Source organism: Chrysemys picta, chromosome 3 (assembly GCF_011386835.1).
Source record: "Chrysemys picta bellii isolate R12L10 chromosome 3, ASM1138683v2, whole genome shotgun sequence".
Classification (NCBI taxonomy): domain Eukaryota; kingdom Metazoa; phylum Chordata; order Testudines; family Emydidae; genus Chrysemys; species Chrysemys picta.
Genome location: NC_088793.1, coordinates 40,061,109 through 40,071,093, shown reverse-complemented (window position 1 = coordinate 40,071,093; position 9,985 = coordinate 40,061,109).

Genomic DNA, 9,985 nt, shown 5'->3' with positions numbered 1-9,985 from the left:
GATGAATCATTGGCCAGCACATTATACCTCTCTGTTTTTCAGTTATTTAGAATTATTTTCTGAATAATTTCAGTGACTCAATCTGTAGTTTGTCAATAATTCATACTGAATATTCTGTATTCATGCTTCAAAATATTAATTATTGGTTAGTTTTTATTGGGCCCATCATAATATTCAAATTTTAGTATCCAGACTTAGGCATAGAGGATATGTCTACACTGCAATAAAACACCCATGGCTGTTCCATGTCAGCTGACTTGAGTTCACAGGGCTTGGGCTGCAGGGCTTTAAAATGGCCGTGTACATGTTTGGGCTCAGGATGGAGCCTGAACTCTGGAACCCTGCAAGGGGGAAGGGTCCAGGAACCCGGGAGAAGGGTTCCAGAACTTTGGCACAAGTGGTTTGCCATTCAATTCCCATTGAAAATCTATGGGACTTGGGTGCCTAACTGCCATCTGCGCCTTTGACAATTCTCTTTGCCTTTAAGACTTTTCTCAGTTTAGCCTCGCCATACCTAGCTGCATTATTAGCTCATTGTGAGATTGTCCATTATTTCACTGCATTAATGATTCTATCTTTTACTGTTTATTATAGCAGTGCAGGAACCACAATTCCCATTTCCTGGGAAATTCTGTGATTTTGAAGCTAAACAACAAATATAAAGGAATTTCAGAATTTCCTGGAAAAGAAAAATTTAGGTAAAAAACATTTCCGTTCAATCAACTGATTTTTTTTCACTAAAATATAAATCTCATTTTGATTTTGACTATTTAAATTTTATTATATTCTTTAATATAAAATAAAAAATGAAGTGAAAGTTGTTTTGAAATGAAAAATTGAAACATTCTGCGTTTTTTCAAATGAAATTTGTCAAAATTTACATTTCCCCACAAAGTGTTGATTTAGATGCAATGGTATTTTCTGATGTAGACATATTCTGTCAGAATGTTTTTGAACCTTTATTATTACTATTATTTATTTATATTACCATAGTCCCTGGGAGCCTCTAGTCAAGGACCAGGACACCATTGTGCTAGTTGCTGTAGACAAAAAGATAGTTCCTGCACCAAAGAATTTTAAAGTAGGAATTTGGGGGAGACAGTTCCTGCACCAAATAACTTTAAATTAGGAATTTAGGAAAAGACAGGCATAAAGGTATAGGTGATGGTGATGGAGTAGCATTGTATATTAATGATGAGGTAGATTGCAAATAAATTAGAAGTGATGGAATGGAAAAACAGGCTCTGTTTTGGTCAAAATCATTTTGGAGAAGAAAGGTAACAGAGACTCCACTGAGATAGTGCTTGGGGTCCCCTATAGACCTTCATGATCCAATTTAGATATGGATAGAGACCTCTTTAGTATTTTATTGACATAAATACTACAGGGATTTGTGAGATTATTGGGAATTTTAACTTCCCAGATATATACTGGAGGAAAAGTGCAACTAATAATGGTAGGGCCCACATTATCCTGGATGTGATAACTGATAGATTTCTTCACTAAATAGTCACTGAACCAACAAGAAATGATGCCATATTAGATTTAGTATAAGTAGTGAGGACATAGAAGAATGGGTTGTAGAGGACAGACTTGTTTGAGTGATCATGAGCTAGGTCAATTTAAACTAAATGGAAGGATAAACAAAAATAGATCTGCAACTAAGGTCCTTTATTTCAAAAGGGCAAACTTTAAAAAAATAAAAAGGGAATGAGGGAATTGAACTGGACCAAAGAACTCAAGGATCTGAATGTGGAGTAGGCTTGGTATTACTTTAGGTCAAAGTTGCAGAAGTTGTCTGAATACTGCATTCCAAGCAAGGGGAAAAAAATTGTAGTAAGGGTCGCAGACCAAACCAGATAAACAAACATCTCAAATAGTTTAAGAGAAAGCAGAAGGCCAAAAAGGAAGGAAGGATGGGAAGGTTCAGCAAGTAAATCTACCTGTTAGAGGTCAGAAAGTATAGGGGAAAGGTGAAAACTGCCAAAAACCAAGCACATTTGGACCTTGCAAAGGAAAGTATAACCAATAGTAAAACATTTGTAGCCATAAAAATAAAAACAAAAAAGGAAAGAAGAAGTGGGATCACTAAGTACAGATGACAGAGTGGAAATTAAAGATAAACTAGGCATGGCCCAACACCTAAACAAATACTTCGCCTTGGTTTCTAATAAGAGTAATGAGGAGCTTGGGGTAATGGCTGGGTGGCTAATAGAAATGAGGATATGGAAGTAGAAATTACCAAATTCAAACAGCTTAATGGGACCAACTTGGGGGAGGGGGAGGGTTTCAAATAAACTCCATCCTAAAATAGTAAAGGAACTGGCACATGAAATTGCAAGCCCAATAGCAAGGACTTTTAATGACTCCGTAAACTCGGGGACTATACACTATGACTGGAGAATTGCTAATATAGTTCCTATTTTTAAAAAAGGGGGAAAAACATATCCAGGAAACAACAGACCCATTAGTTTGACCTCAATTATATGCAAGGCCTTGGAACAAATGGTGAAAGAGAAGGTGTTCCTTAGGTATCGGTCTTGGGACCAATCTTATTTAACATTTTCGTTCATGACCTTGGCACAAAAAGTGGGAGAGTGCTAATAAAAGTTGCAGATGACACAAAGTTGGGCAGTATTGCCAATATGAAGGAGGACCAGAATATCATACAAGAAGATCTGGAGGACCTTGAAAACTGGAGTAATAGAAATGGGATGAAATGTAATAGTGTAAAGTGCAAGGTCATGCATTTGGGAGCTAACAACAAGAATTTTTGTTATAAGTTGGGGATGTATCAATTGAAAGCAACTGAGGAGGAGAGACACCTGGCATATTGGTGAATCATAGGATGACTGAGCTGCCAATGTGATGCAGCTGTGAAAAAGGCTAATGCAATCCCAAGATGCATTGGACAAGGTATTTCCAGTAAAGATAGGGAAGTGTTATTGCACATGGCACTAATGAGACTTCATCTGGAATACTGTGTGCAATTCTGGTCTTCCATGTTTAAGAAAGATTAATTCAGACATGAACAAGAGCAGAGAAGGGCTACGAGGATGATCAGAGGAATGGAAAACCTACCTTGACTCAAGGAGATTGGCTTGTTTAGCCTAACTAAATGAAGGCTGAGAGCAGATAGGATTGCTCTCTATAAAAACATCAGTGTGATAAATACCAGGGAGGAGAGTTATTTAATTTAACCACCAATGTTGATGCAAAAATAAATGTATATAAACTGGCCATCAACAAGTTAAGGCTTGAGATTAGATGAGGGTTTCTAACCATCAGAGAAGTGAAATTCTGGAACAGCCTCCCAAGGGGATTAGTGGGGCAAAAATTCTAACTGGCTTCAAGAGTGAGCTCAATGTATTTATGAAGGGGATGGTATGATGAGATTGCCTACAAGGGCAAGTGCCCCATCTGTGAGTGCTAGTAGGAAATATCTCCAGTGGCTGCAGATGGGCACTAGATGCAGAAGGCTGTGAGTTACTACAGAGAATTCTTTCCCAGGTGTCTGGCTGGTCTGTCTTGATGACATGCTCAGGGTCCAACTGCCTGGCATATTTAGATTCAGGAAACCCCAGCTCAGATTTTTACCTTCCACTGCAGCATGGCACAGTTTCAGTTGCTGGTTTAAAATAGAGTAAATGACGGATTCTCTGTAACTTGAAGTCTTTAAATCATGATTTGAGGACTTCAGTAACTCAGCTAGAGGTTTTGGGTCTACTGCACGAAAGGGTTGATGAGTTCTGTGGCCTGCAATGTTTATGAGGTCAGACTAGATAATCATAATGGTCCCTCCTGGCATTAAAGTCTATGAGTCTATAAACAGATGGCAATCTAAGTATAAGTCAAGAGGCAACAGATGGATAGGGGAGTACAAACAAACAATGAGACCAAATACTGGTCAGCGTGAAAGAGTACTGGTGGCCTAACCATTGCCAAGTTTATTGCATTACAACAAAGAAAAGTTTTGAGGAGGATTTGAAGGAGGACAATGGCATAGCTTTATGAATGTTTACTGGGAGTTCCTCCCAAGATTGGGGTCAATATGCAAGAGAGAACACAAAACTATTTGAAAATTTAACAAGTGGGTGATTGAGGCTGGCATAATTAGCCCAATGTAGGCAGGAATGGACATTTCAATAGTGAATGAGATCATATGTAGGGTGGGGATACGTGTGAAGAGTCTTGAAAATGAAGACAATCAGCCTGATGTCAAGAAGAGGAGATAGCCAGTAAACAGACACAAAGAAAGATGTTACATAGTGAAAATGGCAGGCTAGGAAAATGATCCTGCAGCAGCATTCTGAATGGACATGAGCAGGGCAAGATTTCATTTGCCAAGGCCAGAGAAAAGGGTGTGCACCATTTGAGATGTGAGATGATGATAGCTTGGATGAGAGTTTTACCTGTTTGGATGGACAAGAAAGAACATATTGTAAAAATGTAATGCAGAAAGAATCAGCAAGACACAGGCATTGTCTACATGTTGGTGTAATGCATGTATTGGGATTGAATTGTTAAAGTGCACAAATGTGGTGTGCATTAACTGGGTCATGTAGACCCTGCTGGAGAGCACTAAATGTTCCCTAGTACACTTTAATATAGCACTACATTAAAGCACACTAGGGAACTTTTAGTGTGCACCATGGACCAATTAAGATGCAGATATTAGTACACTTTAGAAATCACCTCTTCCGTTTCTTTTGTCTACCTCTTCATCCATCTAGTCCTAAACTGAGATTGTATGCTCCTAGGGGCAGTAGTTGGCCAGTTAAAATAATTTTTCTGTTCATATCAAACTTACATAAAAAAAACCAAACCTTCCCATAATATTTCACCTCTGTTCTTCTATATGTACAATGTACATGTGGCTCTTATTGTGTGGTTTTCTATAGTGTTGTTGTAGCCGTATTGGTCCCAGGATATTAGAGAGACAAGGTGGTGGGGTGAAATCTTTTATTAGATCAACTTCTGTTGGTGAGAGAGATAAGCTTTTGAGACTACATAGAGCTCTTCTTCAGACCTGTGTAAGCTCAAAAACTTGTCTCTCTCACCAACAGAAGCTGGTCCGATATTATTTCACCCACCTTGTCTCTGTGTGTTTTACTGTTTCCTGGGGAAACTGGCCTTATGATTACATTAGTGGATTAACAAATATAAATTCTTGCACTATTTCTGTAATTATGGCTTGGATAAAAGACAAAAAAAGCTCAGGGAGACAACTGTGTTTTTTTGGTATATGTTGTTATTTTAAGACACATGCAAATTGCAAAGGGATATTACAATTATTCATGCAAGCTGCACCTGGATGAAGGACATGACTACAGAATTCCAGAGGAGATATATAATGTGTGTCTGCAGTGTTTGTGGGGTTCAGCTGATAAAACACACACTTAATCCACGACTCCAATCTCATGTTTTATCCAGCACAAGCACAAAAAACAAATGAACCTGCTATGGTTTTTGAAAAAAAAGTCCTCCTTGCTTACCTTTTAATATTTGTGATATTTGTGAAAGTTGTTCAAGGATCCTGCATTGGTCTTGCAAATTTGGAGCACAGAGTGTAGCTGTAACAAGATCTGACTTTGGTCTTCCAGCAAATTCTATACAGATGTAAATCTCAGGAGTTTTTTAGCCCAGTCAATACTAAACAAATTGCAATGCATTTGGATTGGTAACAAGGCAAATGAATGCATTAGAGGAAGGATTTGTCAAGTGTATTCTTACTACTATTTGAACTGGAGCCTCATTGCAGAGAATGCTGTGCAAACTTTCAGAAAGACACAGTCCCAGTGCCAAAAAGCTTCCAGTTTAGGGATGAACTGGCCTGATTGATGTAAATGGGAGATTTACTATTGACTTTATTGGGGCCAGGATTTCACCCAATGTGCTATTAAAAATCTGATTTTTTTCTTGACTTTTTCATTGGAAGAAGTACCTAATTTTCTGGTTTATGTGAGGAAAAAATTAGATAAAATTTTCTGAGCAGCTCTATTAAATATGCATATCCAAATCCTGAGGGGTGTTAAGCACCTGAACCTTCCCTGGGTGTCAATGCTCAACATATCTCAGGAGTAGGACTGGGCCACTAACATTTAACTACGGTACATCATCATTACAACAAGTTCAACAAACCCTAGTGGGCTGAATATTGTACTCTAGATGACATAATCCAACCATACTAGGATTCCTGCTAAATATGTGTAAACTAGAAATGGATGTACCTTACAGAAGAGGAAGGATTATCCAATGGTTAGGGGACTACCCTAGGATTTGGGAGACCTGGTTTCAAGTCCTTGCTCTGCCAGAGACTTCCTGTGTGACATCGAGCAAGTCACATAGTCTCTCTGTTAGTCTTAAAGGTGCCACAGGACCCTCTGTTGCTTTTTATAGTCTCTCTGTGTCTCAGTTCTCCATCTGTTCAAGAGGAATAATACTTCCCTATCTCACAGGGAAGAGAAATACATTAAAGATTGTGAGGTACTACAGTAATAGGAGCCACATAAGATAAATAGTATACCAGTCTCATCTGGTAAAATAATTTTTTGAACTGTCTGAAAAATTTCAGCTTTCATTTTTTAAAAATGAAACTTTTCTAGCCCTCTAATGCAGTGGTGGGCAACCTGCGGCGCGCGGGCTGCATGCGGCCAATCAGGGTAATCCGCTGGCAGGCTGTGAGTCAGTGTTTACATTGATTGTCCGCAGGCACAGCCGCCTACAGATCCCAGGTCCCAGTGGCCGCGGTTCACCGTTCCCGGCCAATCGGAGCTGCGGGCGGCCATGCCTGCGGACGGTCAATGTAAACACAGTCTCACGGCCTGCCAGCTGATTACCCTGATGGGCAGCTTGTGGCCAGTGGGCCGCAGGTTGCCCACCACTGCTCTAGTATCAAAGTTGAACGCTCTTTCCTGAGATTCTTTCCTAAACACCTTGGACAAATCATAGTCCTCAACACAGGTGCCCAGGACTGGCCTTTTTGGTTCATGGCGCCACAGGTGCTACTTACCCCATTGTTAGGATACACCTGCCTCCTATTACTTTTTATGGAGGCCGCTGAAAATACCAGTGCTGTGGATCATGAGTTCTCTCCAGGCAGAAAAGTTATTCTTCTGACCTGCTGATATGGCCTCTTGCCCCAAATAGTTGGGTCAAGGAAGTGGGAATTCCACTCTGCAGTGGAGCAGCATCAGCTGCATGCATCTAGCAAAACAATGGCTGAAATAGCCTCTTCTCCAAATATACAAAGCCACTGCCTACAAGTCAAAGAGAGAGATAGTCTATAGGGCCCAGTGTAATAGACCTAAGGTCCCACTACCCTCAACAAGAGCTGAAAGAATGAATATGCAGGGACCATGAAGAACAAAACCCATCTATCATCTCTCTTTTCAAAAGGAAGGGAGTGAGAAGATAGACATGGAGGAGAACATATAGGCTCACTTGCTCTGTGATTGGGGGATGCTGAGATACCACGAGGATGAGCAACATATAAGATCAGATAGCGAGGAGATATTGTAACTTAATGAAATGATTTAGCCCCTAAAATGTTAAGATGATTTTTTCTTGTATTGGTATTATGAATATAAATAAAGGGGGGGAAAAACAAGCAAACAAAAACAATGGAAGTGGTCTCCCAGGTGCTGGTAAAAATTCTAGAACAACATGTATTGAAAATAGAATTTAACAACTTATTCTTCATATTTTATTATAATGTGATGATTACTAGACAAGTGACCTCCTAGTTAATTTTCCTACAGTTGAGCAACATATTGGATAAAGTATATCAAACATGCATTTCTACAGTGTGGCTGGAGATGCTTGTTTGGTCTGATGCTTGCAGGTTATGGTGGAGTACTGTGATATTTTGGGAATTTCTACCAATTTGCTCCAGCAGTTTAGTTTAATTGACTACTGAATGTTCTTGAATGACCCTCATTGTATTTTTTTCAGTGAGATCTTGTATTTAAATATAAAAATAATAGCGATATGGCCAGTAGGGATTTCATAGATCATCCATCTGGAATCTCTATTTTGGTGAAGGTTATGATCTAGAGAGTGGGTTCTCAATCTGGGGGTCAAGACCCCTTTGGAGCATTGCAAACAGATTTTAGATGTTTCTGACCAACATCCCTTTCTTCATGGCTTTCTGGCAAGGGATTTTGAAACTATTCTCTGTTGTAACATAGAGTCACAGTATAGAACAGGCTGAGAGCACAGATCTAGAATAACTTTCTGAGTGACTATATAATCTCTTGTTGTTCCTTTCCATTGGTTTTCTAACCGTTCTTAATGTGGGCAACATGGTTCCATCACATTTTTAAACAGAATCCTCATTAGTATAAATGAGGATTTCTACTAGCAATTGATATGGCCTCAAGTCTCTCTTGTCCTTTTCTTGCCTGAGCAAAGATGAATCTGCTCCTTAACCATCCCTTCCCATCTGGTGGCTGCCCTGACCAACTATTCAATCCATTTCATGTCCACCACTGCTACTACTATGCTCTTCCTGCTTCTCCCTTACTTCCCAATCCATACTTCTCATGGAACCTTTCTCCAGTTTCACCCTCCTTTCTTCCCACAACTCAAAATTCAATCCATTCTGCTGCCTTGGCTGCTTTCCCTGATTCAGCCCTAAGTAGAATAGGTGACAAATTCACTTAATTCTTTCTCTTAAAACAATTAGCCTGTTATCCAAGCTAAACAGTTACTCCCTAGCCATGAATTAGTTCATTTAACTCTTCCTCATAAATAATTCCTTAGAATTCCTTACTTGTCTTTTTTTTGCATCCTTTCTTTTTAATTGGTATCCATTGTATAGTAAAGTACCAAGTTTGAACATAGTATTGCAAGTAGGATCTTATCAATGCCATTGTCAACTGAGAGATTATTTATTACTTAATTGGAAGAGAGATTACCTAGGGGTTAGAAAACTGAAGTAAAAATCACTTTAAAAATTACACAGATTTTGGATAATTATCATGCACTATTCTTCATATGATATTTGGAGGATCTCTGAATATCTTTTCGAAATTACCCGGAGATTTCTGTTGACCTGGGCTGTGAGCATAAAGATCATTTTTATAGATGTGTTTTGTTTCTGAGCGAAGATTTGGATAGCACTTTGTATATTCAAATAATTGGCTTGGTTTTAAGTTTATTGGAATAATAATTTGATTACCAGAGGGCATTCTGAGCAGGGCCTTGCAAATATTTTCCCAAAATAATAAATAGTAACAGAATACTTCCCATATTTTTATCTCCTTGAATTCACCTGGTTATCTTGGAGCAACAAATGGAAATAAAGATCTCCAGCCTCTGTGTTAAAATAACTAATTCTATATCTATGAGCAAATCATATGCAGACTAGTGCTGCACTAACATCTTCTAAGCCAAATCCTCTAGAAATCCACAAGTATTTTGGAATTGATAGACAGTAAGAAACAATGTCTATTCATCTTCTCTTTTATCATTTAGAGCCTAAGATCTTTCTTCCCCATCATCACTTTTATTGCTTCATCCATTTTGTTGAACATACCTCTTCGAAGACACATCAGCGGAATATAACATAAGTGAAACTCGGTATGGTGATGGTTGCTACCCCACTGTTCTGTACATTCCATTATCTTGATTCTGGGCAACCCAAAACTAAAACAGGCCTCACTAAGCATTCTCCATTATGCCAGTCACTGTTACGAAGGGGAAACTTGATAATATGTATTTCATTCCATCAACAGCAAAGAATAATATGTTACCTTGTGAAAGTAGTAGTGATGATATGAAAATATTTCTTGTTCTCCATTCTATTTTCCATTTAGCATTTCCTCTAACAGTTCTGATAAAGAAAAATTTCTATGGAATATGTACACACTTTCCACATCTACACACACATAACTCTACTAATGCACATCACTATCTGCAACGGATTATTATTGTGACACCCAGCCTTTCTTAAGGAGAGACTGTTCATTATATCAACCAGTGC